This window comes from Choristoneura fumiferana, chromosome 23, assembly GCF_025370935.1.
Source record: "Choristoneura fumiferana chromosome 23, NRCan_CFum_1, whole genome shotgun sequence".
Classification (NCBI taxonomy): domain Eukaryota; kingdom Metazoa; phylum Arthropoda; class Insecta; order Lepidoptera; family Tortricidae; genus Choristoneura; species Choristoneura fumiferana.
In genome coordinates, this window is record NC_133494.1 from 8,068,659 (window position 1) to 8,089,528 (window position 20,870).

General features: G+C 36.2%; 1 protein-coding gene across 5 annotated transcripts in view; it reads left to right on the forward strand.

The window, feature by feature from the left end:
- RapGAP1 (Rap GTPase activating protein 1) overlaps nucleotides 1-20,870 on the forward strand; it is a 365,817-nt gene that overhangs the window by 58,060 nt on the left and 286,887 nt on the right. Inside the window, exon 1 of one of the 5 annotated variants that reach the window (XM_074105809.1) lies at nucleotides 944-1,043. The exons of the other annotated variants lie outside the window; for them this stretch is intronic. The gene's annotated coding sequence lies outside the window, so the exon portion shown is untranslated. Of the gene's footprint in view, nucleotides 1-943; nucleotides 1,044-20,870 lie in introns of those variants that run through there. 5 annotated transcript variants of the gene reach the window in all.

The following is a 20,870-nucleotide window of genomic DNA, read 5'->3' on the forward strand; positions in this document are numbered from 1 at the left end:
ACGGACGCCGCACTGACAAAGAAAAGTAATAACGAAAAAACGATAACGATTCTGTAAAAAAGTAACGTTACTTAATGACTTTCTGACACATAACGCATAGAAACTTGTGATAAATATATCTCTCGAAAGTTCGTATGTATCGTACCGTCCCGCCGACGCTTATATTATTTAATACGAGAGTGGGAGGGATGATAGATACGAACTTCGACATGATACGACATGACGTAAATAATGGAATTGAAAGACTACCTCCAACGACGTCTGCCGAGCACTTTTGGCGAGGTGAGATGTGGCAGACTTATAATTGTCACCATGTGGTACTATAATTGTCTCCATATGGTAACTTGATAACGCACGTATATTAACAATCAGATCTTGTACTATTTCGTCCATAGATTGCATCGCACCAGGCATATCCTGCGCCTGACAGTTTAATTTTATTTCAATAAGTTGGCTATTTCTGGAACCGAAATATTAGATGCCTAGCCTATAAAAGCTTCGTATCGCAGCGTGTAGTTATTTAGGTATTTATAGGTAGGTACGTATATCCGGCTAATAATTATCAAAGCGAAAGTTTAAATACGGATAATTTATAGCATGAATAAACTCATAGAATATATTTTATCCCGTAAAATAGTATATTTCACAAGTGAAGTCGCGGGCAACGCCGGTATTATATAATTATATGTCATTGATAGGTGGGTCAAGATGTTGATTTTACTTACTTGTTTAGCTGAAATCAACAAAGGGTGCTTACATTTTGTTTGAAACTGTAGTTTGGTGGACTAATTTAATTTGAAAAAAAAAATAGGGAATATTTCGCCACCCATCCAACCTCCGCCCCGCCTTCTCTGTGGCGGTGCATACTAGCTCTTGAAAAGTAAAAAGTCGTCTGTCAATTGTGGCAGGAACGTACTAAATTATATTTCGCAAGAATAAATTTAATTCTCCAGCACCTCATGTTAGTTGCTGTAATTGACATTGCTGATGTTAATTCAAGAAGAACACGTCATATGCCGCATCAAGAAAACCTGGACTTAAAGGTTCGTAACTACAGAGAGTTTTTTAGGCCACTCTTTTGTACTCCATAGAAGTTCCTTCTCATTTTATAATATATCGGGTACCTAATCATTTGGAATTTAGATTTATTTAAATTGCCGTGCCGTGTTACTTTGAATTAAATCTTGATATAGTCGAATTTAACCTACTGCCACTGCCGTGATCTTATTGACAAGTAGTAAAAAGGAAATTTCTAACAAAAAAAAATATTGTACATACCTACGTGTCAATGATACCAAGCATTGTGTAAAATTATCTGTCTGCTAACAAGTATTACAGCTTGAACCAAGAGTTTACACACAGTGAATAAAATCATTTATTAGCTGGTTAGTTAATAAAAAAAAATCAACGACATGACAATAAGTGCGCGCTGAACTATGTCTCCATCAATAGTACTTATAACAAATTAACATGTTTAAGATATCATTGGAAAGCAATGGCATTGCCATATCGGTCGAACCTTACCGACCTTTACGACAATGGTACATTTCTTCTAGAACGTGGGAATTTTATTCTCAAACAAAACAAAGGCGGGAAAGAAAAACGAGGACCGGTGTTTTCTTAAAACGTTATTGCTACTGTTACTAAAGAGCTTGTGCAACTGTCGTAATATGAAAATTTAATGTGGATACAATTTGTCTTGTGCAATATTGCGTTAAAGCAGCCTAGTTTTTAGCGTGAAAATTGAACTGGCATTTTCTCCAACGTTTTCGTTGTGCCCTGATGTGTCATCATCAATCAGTACAGCCAAGGCTTTAAGAAAACCGTTTTAACGATAGGTATTGTTCACACCTGTTCTCAATTATGTTTTACAAAATTCAAAGTAAAATGCAGGAAGGAATCGGTAAAGTAACGTAACAAAAGGCATTACTTTGAATCGTAACCAACCACGTCTAAATCATGCTCATTTATAGCACTTTTACGACTAAACACATACAAAAACAGTGTAATGTTTATGTTCACACGTTCCTCCGTGGACTGAATGACAAACCCATAGAGACTTTCTAAAGAAATATTTAACACGCGTCCGCGCATCGAATTATTCATCGGTATGAATGGTCTTCGACTTGTTTTAGGTTATGCTACGTGAGCTCTGAATTTGGGGGTAGACAATGGACTCAGTTTGTTGTAGGTATTCATTTATGTTTCAAACATAGGCGGCCTTGATAACTGATTTACATGAATGCGTTCTTTGGTTTTAAATAAGATAAAATGAAATAGATCACCAAATATGCTTACCAAGTAAATCGGTATCAAGTCGTATATCAATAAAAATCATTTTATATAACATACATACAACAATAAAAAAATACTATATCATCAATGTAATGTGAAATCATAACATAGTAGGTACTTACATAGAAATAATTCATTTTTTTTAATAACTAATAATTAAGCCTAGAATAGGTAGGTAAGCTGCCGTTCTCAAGCTAATAGGCGGCTAAGTAACCAAATCAAATTTGGAGATAGAGTTGAAAAACGCAGTGTGTTTTTCAAATCGACGCAAGTTTATATTGGTAAATTATAGATGCTAGTTAAGTCTATGAATTAAAGATATCAACTAACCCAGCATCCATTTAAAATAATTACCGCGTTTTTCGACTCTATCGCAAAACTTGATTTTGTCACTTAGCCGCCTTTTAGCTTGAGCACGGCAGTAAGTACGAAATTAATTTTGTTAGTCCAAAAATACTTTTTTATATATAAAAATATTGATGATATAACAAGAAAATATATTGCATACTATGTATATAAAATGTTCACTGCGATTATCGTAGTTCACTAGTGATAGGTCTTAAATAAAATTAAAAGCACCGAATTATACGAAGCATCTTTTGGTAGGTACCTATACCCAATCGAACCCAGGTCCTCAGCAATCCGTGCTGCGTCAAAAAAAAATACAAAAATACTCCAAAAAACCAATCAGAATTTGATTTCTTAGTAGCGACATCTCTTGTCTGGGTGAGCGGTTACTTCCAAAATAATGTGACGTCTCTCGATGAGAGCGAAACATAGATGTCGCTAGTGCTGCTGCTTAAGTAGCGTAGTGAAAAAAAGCAACCTGAGATATGTGTGCATAGGAGAAATTCGTGTCCAGACTCCTACCCAGCGGTGGTGTAGGGGTTATAGCACGCAGCACGGATTGATGTGGACCTGGGTTTGATTCCCAGCACTGGTCTCTTTTTCTGGTTTTTCTGTACATCCATGTCTCAGTTTGTATTTTCGATATGGTTTCTCAGGATACCCGTAAAACTAACGAATTTGGAGTTGAAATAAAAAATACAAAAAGACTCCAAAAAAACAATCATAAGGTACCTATACGTTATAATGGTAATTTTGCCGACGGCCTTATCACGAAAATGCGTAAAAATTCATAAACAAGACCGATAAGCAGGTTTTATTGTCATAGGATTTTCTTATATTGAACCCCGCCGCATAATATTGGGATGTAATAATAAGATGTTGGATAAAATTGGCACTTTTTCTCATATTATTGTGACAGAGCCGTGATATTGGAATCTTTTATGAGATACCATCGAAGCTGGAGTGAAAAATTCTAACAAAGGAAATATTTCTAATAAATTGGATGGTTTTGTAAAAGTAGGTACTTAGGTATTAAGCCTACTCAATAATTATCTCACACGACGGTTGTTATAAGGAAAGTATAACCAATATTTTTACATGTCGAAAGTTATGAAGATGTTTGTATGCTACGTATGATATTTCAAACTCAAACTTAAACTCTATTGTTGCTCAATTATGCAATAACGTCTGGAACGATTCACTTAAATGAAATTTAATGAGTGGATAGTTTTTTATCAACTCAAAATTGGGCATCAATTGCTCACAATGTCCACCAATTAACCTGCTATTTCATCAACACTATACTATATCGGAATCCATTATCGGAAATTTACACAAGATTTCGGTTCTAAATATAATTTTGTATTATCCCAGAAGGGCCAATTCCTGGGTACGGCTAGTGAAGGCCTCTAGAGAAATTGCAAGAATCTTTTTCCTCCACCACATCAATGGACACTTAAGGGGGCAGAGCCCTTTCAGCCCCGCGAAATATTTGTATGAATTTACCCGACCTCTACCCTGTACATGTTGCTTGAATATAGAGAAACCGCCAGCAGTTTGTGAGGCCCGTATAAATTTTACATATACTGGATTTGGTGCTCTTTTAGAGACCGAATGCAAGGGGGTTGAGCGGTGATATTTTCTATTTCTGCGTCTGGTATGGTTTTAAAATGTAAGTACTTAATTATTTGTCGAAGAACTAAAGCTGTGACTAAAGTCACCGACATAGCTGGAAAAATATGCAAGTTGAAGTGGCCACATCGCTTGAAGAACAGATAACCGTTGGGTGAGAAAAGTCCTCGAGTGTCGACCGCGAACCGGAATACAAAGCGTTGGCAGGCCTCCCACCAGGTGGACTGACGACATCGTGAGTGTTGCGGGAAACCGGTGGATGCAAGTGGCAAGTTGTCATACATTGTGGCGTTATAAGGGGGATACCTTTGTTCAGCAGTGGACGTTTTCCAGCTGATGATGATGATGAGGACTTAATTATTGCGTTGAACTAAGACATAAGTTAAAAATCAGGAATACAAACATCCTGTTCAATTGGATTTTAGTTTTGATTTGTGTCAATGAACGTCGCAATACACCAGCGACTCGAGCACTTCTCGAAGCTTTCGTGGAGTAGGGTCAAGTGTGACATCTATTAGATGATAGGTACGCTAGCTCCATGACTCCTATTCCTGAAAGCCGACATTCTATCAAATCTGTCATTCGGGTTACAAAGTTATTATTTAAATAAGGAACAACAGCAAAACGTTGAAACCGTTTTACAAGCTTTTATTTAACTTGCAATGTGTAAATAGATGCAGTGAAAAGGTTTAGAATTTTGCAACTGATTTTGCCTCACTTTTAGTGGTCAGATTGACTTCAAATTTGGCATACTTACTCGTATGTAAGTCCGGTGACAATACAGAATTCGGCCAGCACCGTTTCCGCAGGATGGAACTCTTCAATGGTTAATGGCATCAACTCTACGCATCAACTTGAAATTTGGTACGGAAGTATAGTAATAGTAACTAGTAGGTACAGTCAGCAAAAAAGCTTGTATTAAAAATGTTTTTTTTTTCCAAAAACTATTTTTTCTTTCATTAAACAACGTTCTCTTGAATTGTCTTGCGCAACTTTAAGAGTGTGTAAGACAGATACGAAAGCCTAATACAAATTATACGAATCGAAATGAAGTGCAACAAAAACTATCGTGAAGCGTCATTGAATATAAATTGATTGACCTCGACCTTTGTTATTTACCTTAACCGTGCATACAATTGAATAATGATCATCCTGCGGCGGTACATCCTATTATTTCCCTAATTGATTAGTGCGCTATTAATGTAATAACTTTATAAGTTGTAATTTTTTCACCAATCGTTTTTTAAATTAATATGCACTGATTAATTGGTTCGCCATTACGATTTCGTAATTGGATCCGAACTGTGATGCATGTACATACAACACACAGTACAGTCAACTTCATAAATAAGTGATCACTTTTGTTCCTTGTCACTTTTTAACATCATGTTTGAAAAGCCATACAAAATTGTGTAACGACTGCAAGCGACAAGGTACAGGAATGATCATTTATTTATGACGTTGACTGTACTTTTTGGTCGTGAAAAGCGTGAATGCGAACAGGTATTTGTAACTTCATAATTATTTTTTTTATTTAATATTTTTAATTTAAGTAAGGTAAGGTTTCGAGAAAAAAAATCAGTGGTGGCCTAGTGGTTAGACCTATGGCCTCTCAAGCGGAGGATCGCCGGTTCAAACCCCGGCTCGCACCTCTTGAGTTTTTCGAAAGTTATGTGCAAAATTACATTTGAAAGTTACTACGGGCCTTACGGTGAAGGAAAACATCGTGAAAAAACCTGCACCAACCTGCCACACAAATTAATGGTGTATGTGAGGTTTCCAACTCGCACTAGGCTCGCGTGGGAAGTACGGCCCAAGCCCTCTCAATCTGAGAGGAGGCCTGTGCCCAGCAGTTGGACGTATATAGGCAGGGGTTATATTTCAAACCCATCCGATTACTATTAGGAATAATAGTAGGTACTAATGTTACCTTAATAGGTATTATTACTACGTGAGTGACCAATGTATTGGCCAGCGTAGCTCGGTCGCCCATAGGTACTAATCATAATTTCTGGAACAAAGCTGCAGGTGTAGGTACATTTATTAACTTGTAATCCCACTTATATTATAAATGCGAAAGTTTGTGTGTGTGTGTGTGTGTGTGTGTGTGTGTGTGTGTGTGTATGTTTGTTACTCCTTCACTTCACGCTATAACGGCTGGACGGATTTGTGTGAAATTTGGTACGTAGATAGCTGGACGCCAGACGTCCTATAATAAAATAAATAAATAAATATCACGGGACAATTCACACCAATTAACCTAGTCCCAAAGTAAGCTAAGCAAAGCTTGTGTTATGGGTACTAAGCAACGGATAAATATAATTATATAGATAGATACATACCTAAATACATATTAAAAACCCAAGACCCGAGAACAAACATTCGAAAAACATTCAATTCAAATATATAACACATAGGCTACTTTTTATCTGGATATTCCCACGGGATAGGGATAAAATCTTGAAATAACATCTGCTGGGCTTAGTCAAGATATTTGGTATGTATTTAGATAGATGGACGTCTGGAATAACACATAGGCCTCTTTTTATTCCCATATTCCCACGGGATACGGAGAAAATCCTGAAATTTCAACCGCTGGGTTTAGTCTTGAAATTATGTACAGTAAATTTGTTCTTAACACAATCTCAATGAAGATCACGATATAAGTTTTGGGATTTCCCAGGGGAATTTTGTAAAATCATCCCGGAATCTCAATTGTAACTACCAGATCGAAAGATTACGCGTGCGAAGCCGCGGGTAAATTCTAGTCCTTAATAATGTAAAAAGAACTAATTTCGCAGCGCTTAGCTTTTATGACATCTCTCCTTCAAATGAATGAACGTAATCTAAAGTGCCAATTCCAAAACTTCAAAGTCAACCCGAAACTTATCCAGAACCTTATCCGAAGTAACTGAATACATCAAGGTGAATTATCTTCTGAGGACTCTAAAATTAGCTTGCGGCTTTATTTTGCTTCGGGGTCCGAGGTCAAGTGTTACGTCTGAAATGTTACGTGAAAATTTAAATAGTACTGTTTTCCAATCTAATTGATGAGAGGGGAAGTAAAATAATTAAAAATTGATTAGTTTTAACGACCCTCAAACTTCAAAACCAAGTTATTAACATTTTCATTACATAATTCCTTTATTAACATTTTCATTACTAATTACCTTTCCAATAACCTTGTCGCGGTAGCCTTGTGGTTTGACCTATGGTCTCTAGCAGAGGGTCGTGGGTTCGAGCCCCGGCTCGCACCTTTGAGTTTTTCGAACCTTATGTGCGAAATTACATTTGAAATTTACCATAAGCTTTACGATGAAGGAAAACCTCGTACACACACACTATAAAGCTATTTTAACTTTTTAACTCACTTTTTGTCTGTCCCTAACTGAATGCTCCTCTCATCCACTCAAAGGTTGACTGGAAGAGAACCCTTAAAGGGATAAGTTTGCCTTTGTACTTATATCTCTATGTCTGTCAATTGTGTTTGTTACTTATTTTGTACAATAAAGAGTTTACACACATACGTACCTCGTAAACTGCACGCACTAGCGAAGAAATTCAATTGTGTGTGTGAAGTTCCCAATCTGCATTGGGTCCGCGAGGGAATTACGGTCCAAGCCATTCTGGGAGGAGGCATGTGCTCTATAGTGGGATCTATACCTACAGGCCATGATGATGATGATATTGAATAACCTTCTAAAGGCTAACATTTTTCCAACATCGACTAATGGAGAAGCCACCCACCCGATCATACCACGGCCACGGTTAGGTAGATACTCGTAGCAATGGCATCAAAAGCCTTTTTACGTTATTTACGGCTCCATGAAAACCTTGAAATTCACGGGGTCGTAAACCGTATTGCAATATAATGATATTAACGTCTATTTACTACCTCCCTGCGTCCAATGCAGGCATAAAGTTCCTAAACTAGATATCTATTCACTAGTGAAAAGGCTAGAAAAATTATTTATTTTCATCTCCTAACTAATATTTTAAATGCAAAATTAACTCTGTCTGACTGTTACCTCTTCACGCTTAAACTGCTCGATTGATTTAGATGAAATTTGGCATGGAAATAGTTTGGGACCCTGGAATGGACATAGGATAAATTTAATCCTGGAAAATTTCATGATTTCAGCGTGATATTGATATCGATTCATTTAAAAAGATCGCTCCCTTAGTCTTCTAAGTGTAATGACAAAATCACCCACACAAAGTAAGTTTTTTTAAATGGAGTACTTATAAAAATACATAAAGTTTATAAATAAAAATGGACGAAATACATAATGGTCATTTGATATAATGCAATTTTGACAGAAATTGACATTTAATGTAATACATGATTGTTATAGAATGAACTTAACGACGATAATAACCTAACGATTTGGGTTAGAAATCAGTCTGAAGATTGCACGATCATAAAAGTTTGTATAAATCACTGAAAATTATGTTATATCAAATGACCATTACGTATTTCGTCCATTATTCTTTTTAAACTTTATTTATTTTGATATTTTAATCTACGTCTATTTATAAGACGCTATCATATTTCAATCTGAGCGATAACAATTCCGTCAGTTTTATTGAATGAAAAACATTTTTGCAAGAGCTAAATATAGACACGGGAAAGAGGAAAGACGTCGGACGAAATTATGCTAACATCGTTTCCATTACGTACGAGTCGTCAAATCGCGAGTGTCTATGTGAATACGAAATCGTCAATAAAAATACGGTTCGCGATACGAATAGCTGATGTTGTTGACGTTTTGAGATTGACATAGTTTAGTTTATTATGACATGACTTAATAAAACACTTAAGTAGCATAATCCTGGAGGAAGCAGAGGCAGATTATCAATGAGGCTAAACGACATAGTATGTCATTTTCTTGAAGGCAGCTGCTCTCAATAAAGACGTAGCTCGTAGTTAAATACTTTGTAAAGTACAAAAAAGTACCGATACGAGTATCTTCAAAACTATACTCTCTTTCTATGAAATTTCTGGCGTAAAATATAGATTCACACTGTCGACGTGAAAACCGACAAATAGGTACTAAAGATTTAAAAATTGCAGGTTCAAAATAAAATTTATATTTGACTTAAAATCATCTTTTCCAGATATCATCAACTCCGCTGTCATAGCTATCATAAGTAGAATACCTATTTCCTTAAAATATATAAGTAGTGTTACGCCTTCTGTAATCCAAGACAACACAGAAGGAGCTCTAGCTAAATATAAATGGTCTATGTCTGGCTTCGTACACTTGGCAAAAGCTACGCTGTAAGCACCCATTCCGAGTTTATTAACTTAATTTTAAGGGAGACCCAAGTAAAGGTCGGCGTACTTAAATCCCATTCGGACACTTACAGTTAAATTAAAGGTACGATCGTTAAATAAGGAACAACCTTGAAATTTTATACCTAAACAAGTACCTACCAAATCTACTAAGAGCAATTGCAATTATTACACCCTTTAATTATTTCAACGGACTAAAGGATTATAAACACCTCGCACCAACAATTGACTTGCAATGCATGAAATAAATTTAAGGCCGCAAACTCATTTCGTGCAAATATTAATTTATCATGTCTAATTGATGTTATTTCGTATCAAGGTAAACCGCCATAAGCACGACCTGCAGTATAACCTTGTCTCAGTAAGCCATCATTGTTTTCTTTCTTTTTTCAAACCACTGGCACACTGGGACGTTTATTGTGAAGAGGTTTTTTTTTGCAGGTTGGGCTTATAGCAGTTTAACTACGCCATAATGACTATTAAAAATTTAAAGAGACACTTGCTACATACTCAGTTGTAGTATATTAGGTAGTAGATGAATGACATAGATAATACCTAACCAGAAATTACTTAAAGAACTAAGCTACTTATTAAGTAGTGGCAACGGTTTGGGATTTATTTATTGTTTACTTGACTAAGTCATGTTTTGTTTGGGAACGCTTCTGCGCTCGGTAGTGCATTGAGAATGTAATAGCATAGCATGGAGTTTGAAATATATTTGTCTTGTTGATGATAATTGGGTCTTTGTGATATCTCGTCACTACTTAAAAAAATCGTAACTCAAAATCGATAATTTTTTTGTGAAATTTATTAACATTATTTCAAGGGTCAATTTTGCTGACGTATTGATTTGAGATACGATATTTTTCAAAGCAGTGTCGATATTTCGATTTATCGTTGCACCCATAAAATAATCACAATATCAATATAATAATTTCGTTAACTCCAACCAAATAATAATAAATAGTTACCTAATGAACTGGATTCTCGTCTAATTTCAATTTCACGACGAAGCATTCACCTCACGTTTCTGGTTTCATGTTTGTGTATTAATTTTCCGATTAACACATCAACATAATTATTGAAAATTTCAGTTTCTGCCTGTCCAATATTTTCTCGTGAACAACCAGCAAATGGGTCTCCTGATGGTAAGAGATCACCACCGCCCATAAACATCTGCAACACCAGGGGTTGAAGGAACTTTAATTCATGTTTAGATGAAGTAAGTATGATAACATCACGGTTTTATTAAACGCAATCTTCTCACATCTGCCGAATAAACCCATGAGGTGGACAGTGCTACCACTCAGGTTGCCAGGCGCAAGACGCAAGATCAAGAGACAGGCCAAGACGAAGATGACGGAATGAATTTGGTGAGTTCTCGAGCAACTGGCCAGATTAAGAATAGACAGGCTTAGTTGGAAGGCTAGACTATAAAAATAAACGTTATAAAAAAAACGTACCATCAACATGAACAGTTGAGTGTTCAGTTGGTTTAGTTGATAAAGAAGTTTGATTTATAAATTGATCTTTTTTATGATTTATGAAATTGCTCTTCTTCTTACATTTTTGGCGCAAGAGATAAAGAGTTTGACCAATTTGCACTCCCTACCTTAGCACTGCGGGCGTAGTGTGACGTACTTTGCGATCAAAGAGCCGTGCTCGCGATCTATCCATGTGGAAACGCCCTTACACTTATTCAAGTGAATCGGTTTTAGTGGCCAATCGTCTGTGCGTACCTACCCTATAAGATTATCATTTATAACCTTTATGACATTTAATACCTTGAATCACGATATCATCGCTAGATAAACGGCTTCTGCGCAACAAAGTTGCGGGTGACAGCTACTGACACACTATACTACTGACAATATTAAAAATGGAAAAGTTTGCGATTGTATGTTGTCACGATAGCTGATTACTTTGCACGGTTGTTTGTTCTTCATAAGTATGTAAATTTATCATGAAAATGTTGATGATACACCAAATTTTCGAAAATTCTTCCGGAAAAAATTTGAAATCTCGGAAATTTAATTCGAAGCATGCACCGCTAAATCTTGAGATAAGGACAAGTTTCCAGTTCTGTAGCATTTTACAAAAACGATGTTGAGGGAAATGTTGATTGTTGAAACTAAAAATATAAAGTACCCAGCTGTACAGGAAGTTATGTTGCTATCAAGCCAACGCAATAAGGGGTGATGGACGGGTCGGGGCATCGATGGGTGGAGAGGCTACAAAGTGTTACCTCAGCTAAGATTAGGTCGAAGGTCAGTTGGCAGACCACCAGCTCGTTAGTTAAGCAGGGGAAATTCATCATCATCATCGCCTGTTTATACACGTCCTACAGCTGAGCACAGGCCTCTTCATAGAAGATATATGTAAACCTGGGCTTGCTTTTCGAGTTTTTCGGATTTTCTTCGTGGAAGTTTGATTATACTTTCGGTGACGGATTTTTTTATGAAATTTTGATTTATGCGTGAATACAGCAAAACATGACGGTAATTAAAAGGTTGAAGAAAACAAGTGATAGTTTTCTGCTACAGGTTTTTATGAAGGTAACAAAAATAGAGTAGCTTTCACAGGCACAAAATTTTCAAACGTGCGACACGCATGGCTTTGTACAAAAAACCCTTTAAGCTACGTTAGTTTTTGCGCTCGAGTAGATACATTGCGTTTTATAAAGAAAACCACAAGCAGCGCGCCTGTTACAGCAGTTTGAAAAACAAAAGCATTTGCGGAATACTTTGAATTGCACACGAGAAAATAATGTTGCGTAAATTTGTTTATTTTGTGGGGTGAAAATGCTAGTTTCCAGAACTGCCGCAGTAGCTGTAGGTACTCATAATTTAGATAACGGTGTTTTAGAAATAATCCGAAATGTTTTCAGCTTATTGTTTGGGTTAGTTTGACTTAACACCCTTCCTTGGTAAGAGTTGTTTATCGGATTTTTTTATTCAAAATGTTAGTCGGAATGCGGTTACCGAGAATGTCACAAATTGCTGTTATTGTAATAAAGTAAATTAACACAGCAGTTTTGTAGCACTACAAGCGACAATTTTATTTAGATGCTGCAACGACAGTTTCAAACAAAACTAATTTTACTAAAGACTTTCGTTTCCTAAACCAAAAGCGAAATCTATAGAACTTGAAAGTCTCCTAACTTATTTATCGGATAAACTTCTTTGCAAGAGTGGAAAGGCGGCGGTTAACTTCTTGCGTTGAATTTTTCATGATCACTCGACGTTCCAGAAATTTCGAGTGTTTCTTTTGATATTGATATTATTAATTCAGCGGAACTTCATAATAAAGTTGATGCTGGACTAGAGTTTTTCAGTTTGAGTAGCGTAAGTAAGTAAGCTGTAAAACTGATAGTATTTGAATGCTTATGCTTAAGTTTTTTTGATCATCAATTAATTCCTAACACACCTATTGACTGAAGACTCAAATATCCTCGCACATCTCTGGTGGAAACGCAGTCTTATGGTAAACACTACTATCCAGTAAATATATATAAATATCATGGGACCTTCGACACCAATTTACCTGAGGCGTAGGTACTAGGCAACTGATAAATATACTAAATAGATAAATACATACTTAAATTAAATACAATATTAAACGTTCAAGAGACTGGAATCGTGAAAAACTATATTTATTAATATCGCGAATTCTCCACGACTGTCTTAGGAATAACACAAAACAAGCACAATCAACGCAATTTGCAACTGTATTAAACAAATTGATTCCACTGCTAATAAATAACCCAGATGTTGATAACAAAGTTTAAGGCAAATGATCCAGTAATTCAATATAGTACTGGTAAGATTGATTTGGTTCATTCACAGCGCTGTGTAGCATCAGAGCACTTAAACGTTTGGTGAATCTGCTTTATTGAGGATCGAGTGAACCACCTTTGCACAAAAAGCACGTTTTTACCCTTCTGAACGGAAAAGCAAGTTTGTATTTTTGTTCTCTTTGCTGAAGAATTTGAACTCTGTCGTTCTAGAATTGTATATTTTTTATTTATATGAGAGTATAGCCTAAATAAAAAATAAAAATATTTCGTAAAAACGTTATGACAGGCGTTTACTCTTCACTCAGATCTTCGCGAAAGATACATTCAAATGCCATCCTCGTTTTTGAAATCTGCTGGTCATGATAGAAAAAAAGCACATACTTTTATGGGTGTGAAAAAGATCTATTAATGAAAGTCATTCGATTTGACCATTATTTCATTGATTGAGTATGAATCCAATAAGAGCACTTTTATGGCTGCGACTGGTGACGTTATAGGTAAAACATTAGGAAAGGCTGCTACGAGTATTGCCTGAATATATAGGTACCTACCGTGTCTCTATGGAGCAGCTGAACACTGTTTTCAGTTCCTTTATAGTTACGTACCCTACAAAATCCAAAAAAAGGTCCTTTCTTTATACGTTAAAACCTACAAACTGTCTTGTCTATTTTAAGCTATGTCACGCTTCCCCTTTTAACATCATTGGTATAAAACTTTGCACTTTGACTGTCACCAGAAACTGTTTATCTGCTCAATAAACGAGTAATTTAATTCTGCATCGTTAGTGGAACAAAAGGCAGGGACTTGATCATCCTGTTCAGTTCAGTTGTTCTTCCGCATTCTCATCAATCATCACAATCGTATATTCGTCTTGTTTCTATTTATTATCCTCTTTCCATCTCTCTGTTTTATTAAGATTGTTAAACTTAATGAGCGTAACTAAATCGATTTCTACAAGAAAAGAAATCAAAAAAACACACATGTGATTATTATAACTCAACAATAATAAATATAAACTTATTACCTATTCACTTGGGTAATGTAAAAGCGGTGGTATTTCATTGTGTTGGACTTTATTTTTAAAAACTTGTGCTTAGTTATAAATTTATACAAATTAGGCGAGGAATTTAACGTTAAAATATTGTCACCACAATGATTTAAAAAGTTTCCACTCAAAGCCCCCGCTAAAAGTTACCATGAGCATTCCATAAGCGGGTCTCTAACTCCTTACTGAATTTTAGTAAAAACACAAAGTTTGCTCTTAAATCGTGGTACGCAATGAAAGTCCAGTGTGTGCATTGTAGTCACGCAGGGCTGCGTTTTCGGTAGTACAGTGCGCATACAATCGTATAGAGAATCGAGTGACCCGTTCCGATCGGCCTCGCATCGATGCGTCGAGTTTTCATTTTTAATCATCGATACCAGCCGACCGTGAATTAGGAACATACAGTTACGAATGCGGATGAATCCGATCATTTTTGGCAAATTAGTACTTTAGCGAAGCTAAATTAATAAATGAAGAGTTAGTTACCTGTACGTTTATTACCTACTATTACTACTACAGCGTGTACGATGTTTAAAGTTGCCAATCTTTTTCTTGTTTAATTTATTATTGTTCCTATCTTTTATTATTAGCTTACATCGAATTAGTTATATGGTGTTCTTTAATTATAGCAGTCCCTACTAAAAACTTAATGAAAAGAAATATCGGTCTGGTTTCTTTGAAATGGATTTCAGATCCAATCAGTCACGTACAGAAGTTATGGCATTGCATCCGTTGCAAACTTGCGAACCTAACCGGTCTCTTATCAGTTTTTACTATTAAAACTTAATTTATACTCTCTTTGCAATCAGATAGCCTTTTTCGTAATTTTATCGCATTGATCAATACGTTTATTTATGTAGCATCATTCAATTGTTAATGTTTTCATTCGCTGCCGCTGATTCAATTATATTCAGCTATATTCATCCCAATAATTCGTGATATGAAGTAATAAATAAAATATATATTTTTATTAAAGCAACATTTGCATAGTGTTCTCTTAAACCATGCACGATTGATTATTAAAACCACTTGTTTGTAATAAATTTGCATCTTTGTAACTAAAAAGTTTGAAATTAATGTATTATTTTCGTATTACTGTAAAAATTATGTTTTTTATTTTATTTGGATCATTGTTTTTATTTTAATTTTGTTTTTGACGACCTTTTTGAATTATATTATTATTATTATTATTTATATTTTGACATTTTGTATGGAATGTAATGTAATTTTTACTAAGTAATAAATAAATCTATCTATCTATCTAATTATTAGCAAAATATCATAGTGGTCTAAGTATTGTCACATATCCGAGTTTACTTTTATCTTGACTATAGTTTTTCATCTTGTCCTTTTTAATATCTTGTCTGAAGATTTTGAGCTCAAAAGGTAGACGGTATAAGACTGCGTTACCACCAGAGACGTGCGAGGATGCGTTGCGAGGGATGCGTTTGTTATGAAACTCATGAACTAATAGAAACGCTTCTTTACCTATCATCGCTCCGCCGAGCTGTTTCCACTAGAGCTGCGCTGAGTCAGGATAGGTAAATTAAGCTTTTCTATTGGTTCATGACACACATCACACCTCTGCTGGAAACGCAAACCCTGTTTATGCGATGCCAGCATCGAAATAACTTTTTCTCTAAAAAAAATCTTCTTCGCTTTAATGTTCTGAAAAGCGAGTTGTAAGTACCTATAAAACAGTTGTAAAATAAATGTCAACTGTAAGGATAGCGTTGTGACCTATACTTATATATAATACGGTAGGTATTATCCATCGATAATGCGTCTCTGGACTCCGCCGCGGGAGCTGTAAACTACAAGCAAAGTCCATTTAGACAATTTACAACCACTTCGCAACAAAACTGCATTTTATCAGGGCAACTTTGTTTGCGCTGTTTACAAGTAAGTATTTAAGGACCACCCGGGATCGAGCGTGAACATGGTCATAATAATTAATGTTCAACAGGTAGATAGCGAAGAAAATAATTATGGCTATAAAAAAATGTTTATAATTGAGGATTTCTATGAAGATAAGTTTGATTTCTATTGATTTTTAGTTGGCAATAGCCTAAGAATCTTTTTTTCTATGCTGAAGTATAAAAAGTGCATAAAACGCTTCATTTCATCCGAGGCGTTTTATCTACCCGAGCTGCTGATTGTTGAATCGAGAGTAAAATGGGTTTTATGAACAAGATTGCGGCATATTGGCAGCGGCATAGCGGCATTTCGCTTCGATTGCGAGGACATTATAAAGTCAAAAGTAAAAAAAAACATACAAGCATATAACTGCAATCCCTCTCCGCATTCACAAGTAAATGTTAATTTACTACCCTTTATAGCCATGCATTGCTATTTTTTTATAATAACTCATAGAATTGTTAGATTTTATTAATTTATACAGATAAAAATCATATCAAACTAACTAAACATAATTAAATCTTTTCTTTACAAACTTATTATTTACGGCTGTTGGCGCCTGATTGCCTTGGTCTTAGACGACGATTCTATTTAAGCGTAACTATGCAGCCTACGTCCAGCATAGTTACGAACTTTATGAGGATATCATAAGAGGTTAATCAAAGTATTATAATAAGGTATGAATGATTAAAATTGTCAAGGTGGACTACTTTTTCTGTTATTGCCTACAGTCTATCAAGCAAACCTTCACTCTGATTATAAATTTCAAGATATAATTTATACTCTGTCTGTATGCATTCATTTTCCACATTTCCGTTTCAGTGATGATTTATGGAGGACTAATAAAAACAAACTCAATATCTGTCGCTGTAAAAAAAATCTCAATTATGATCCAGAGTTAAAATTTTCAATATACGCAGCGGCGGCGGCAATTCAGTAACTCTATTACAGAGGCGTCCATATTTCTGCCCTTTTTATGGAACCTGCAATGAGTGACGTACAAAATTGTGTCAGAATTTGAATTTGGGTTAACCCGTTAAATTGGCAATATCATTTTATTAAATGTACAACACAATATTAGTGTCCCTTGGCAAAGTATGTCCTCTAACGCGTCCATTACAAAAAAATATTATTATTGATCGCCTGTAGTATTTTCACACAGCGGGCGTAAATGGCTCCCCTTCCTTCCGCCATTTTTCCCTGTTGAGGATATGCTCATACTAATCGAGACGAATCGTGTTCTCAAGACATTCCGTAATCACATTTTTGGGTCTGTCTGCCCCGTTGGTAATTCTTTGAAACCCATTGGGTAACGTTACGATTTAAGTCGTCATTACCTACCTTATGATTATGACATTCATGTTAACGCGAAAATTATTTGATTTTCACCTACTTCTCATAATCAGGTTGATATAAGATTTTCTACGGATGTGTAATTTGAGTGGCGATGTAAGTATGTACGTAGGTACAGTCAACAACAAGTAAAGCCACCAAAATTGTTTTTTTTGCGGTCATAGTTTGCCTTAGTTCCAAAATGGTTCAAAATGTATAAACATGTAGTCCTGCAACAGAAAGACGTACAGATTGATCCGAATCTTTATTAAAAGCGTCCCAATGGCACCCTTTACGTGCGCAACCCTAAAAAAACACTGATCTCAGTGCAACGGTAATAAATCGATATTACACTGCTAAATAAAAATCACAAATTGCTTAGTAGTTCTGCAAAAGACCCCAGTGATTCAGTGATTTTGCTAGCTACATCCACGGTCGAACCCTCATTCGATACAATGTCCTGTCCTAGTTTTATCCTGGCTAAGAATGACTCCCGCGGGAAAGCTTAAACGTCGTGTAGGATACTTATATTGAGCTCCAATGTAGTTTTACGGTACGTTGAAATTTAAATCAACAACGATATGCAGGTTTTTATCCTAGCAATCATACCTAAGTAACTAGGATGGAAAGCGTGCATTTATTTACTACTCTTTCTTAAATACAAATAATATTACCCAAGATCCGACTGTAAACTTCTGCAACTAACTTCTGTAACTTCTGTACCCATATATACATGGTATTATAAGTACAGTCGTTTATTAATATAATGTTTTAAGTAAACTTTCTTGATTCTCACTCCTATAACCTAATATATATTTCGGGACTTAATCACGGCTAAGTACTAGATTTATTGTTAAAATTACCTCAACGATTCGATCACATTGCATTGGCTGTGGTCACCAGAGTTGACTAAAGTTTAGGTTATCAAATTCACATAGCGCTCTGGTTTGCCGAACTACCCGCACCTGCTTTTCCTGCACCGGCACACAACCGTGAAACCCTAAATTGGTAATATCAACAATAAATATGGTAATCGTGGTTAAATCCTGAAATATATGAATTTTAATCGGTTCCCTAACATTCATATCCACTTTTTAAAGTACCTAACTTTAACAACCCGACCCGTGTGGTGTCGGGTTAGAATTACACCTCTCTATTTCTTACGTGAATGTCGTAAGAGGCGACTGAGGATAGATAATAGGTTAAGGTATACCGTAGGCGACAGGCTAGCAACCTGTCACTATTGTACCGTTTTTGTCAAACTTTAAACCTAAAATTGCTAGAAGTGGCTCCGAAGCGGTAACGTTTCGTGTGCTCTGCCTACCCCATTTGGGAATACAGGCGTGATGTTCGTGTGTAACTTTAACAATTACCTATATTATGCTCATATATTTGATTTGAATGGAATTCTAACTACAGAATCTTAGTTTTCTCCAGAAACACGTAGGTGCCCAACTTGTTTATCCCAAAAACTGCGCAGTTCTGGAGGGAAGGGGATGGTAATTGAAACCCTACGATGTGGCGTAGTATTAGAAGCAAGGTCCTCATTACGTCCTCCTTTTCCATGAATAACGCGAGAGTTAATTTGGAATCATAATTAAACTCTACAGCACTTTATTTTAATGTTCATCGCTGTTGTATAGTCAGTATTACCATAGTTGTGTAATAAAATTATACGAGTACTTACTAATGGAAGGAACAAGTACGACTAACTACGAGTACACTTGAAGTCTCATAATAGGGCACATAATAATGAATTTTTTAACGTGGCTTGAAAAAAAGTACATAATCATCATCGTCATCATCTCATCGTTTGTATACTTCCCAATGCCACTGCGCGAGTCCGGTACGGATTAAGTAAATACTTCACAAACAATACTTGTAGTAAAAAGCCGTGGTGGCCTAGTGGTTTGACCTATGGCCTCTCAAGCAGAGGATCGTGGGTTCAAACCCCGGCTCGCACCTCTGAGTTTTTTCGAAATTCACGTGCGATTTCTCATTTGAAATTTACCACAAGCTAATACGGTGAAGGAAAACATCGTGAGGAAACCTGCACAAACCTGCGAAGCAATTCAATGATGTGTGTGAAGTTCCCGATCCGCACTGGGCCCGCGTGGGACCTACGTTCCAAGCCCTCTCATTCTGAGAGGAGGCCTGTGCCCAGCAGTATGGGATGAATACTTGTAGAGGCTCTCGTGTTCCTGATTCAAAAAAATGAAAACTTAGATGTGCCTGCCCCTGTTCGAACTGACTATCCCTTCCCTGCTTGAGAGGCCATATAGATAGGTTAAACGAATAGGATATTTACCATTCCCTTATCGTTATGCAATTTTCCGGAATTAGAAGCTACGCTATGTACTCTCCATACCAAATTACATTAAAATCGGGGTAACGGTTTAAATATGAAGAGACCAGATCTCATCTTAGACCAGAGCTTAGACAAGTGTCTAACATCTGGTAGCTGTTTGTGTTGCTCTGAAGATGAGCTCTGGTGGAGTTCGAAACGTGTAGGTCGTGATGGTGATGGGTTTGTGTGATTTATGTGTGTTCTTACAGTGGCGAGGTGGAGACCCTGCATGAACACATATCTTGCATAAACGGAGCTATCATAAGATAAGGTCGTGGGTGGCCAAAGTAATTGTTTCAATTCATTGAATGGACCTCCGCAATGCCTGATTCAATAAATTATGTGAAGAGGTATCTAACAGAAAAACAGCTAAACTTTCGCATTGCTAATATTAAATATCCTGCATTGCGCATGTTGTGAATGAACCGCTGGGCGGTAGGCGTATTGACCGAGCAATGATGAGGCAATTCCCTCACCAAGCCACCTCTTCACTTTGCCAGATTATTTTCACTAGGTATACTATCAATTTCTACATTCCTGTGAACCTCGTTTTCATGTAAACATAAAATAGTTACTTAGCAATAAGCTCGGACGGTGTGGTCATTAAAGCTTTATTTCTCAGCTCTGAGTTGGCAATAACACTGTTATGAGGTAATATTTTTGAACAGGGATACTCACTTTGTTTAAAGTTCAAAGGCGAGATGATGGTTAATGGTTGAATTTATTGCAAGTGGGGATTGATTCATACTTAATATCTACCAATTTGCTTACGAGTTTTGTTTAAGACGTAGAATTAACTATATATTACGGGTAGTATTTAAACGCACATCAAAAAGCCGGCCAAGAGCGTGTCGGACACGCC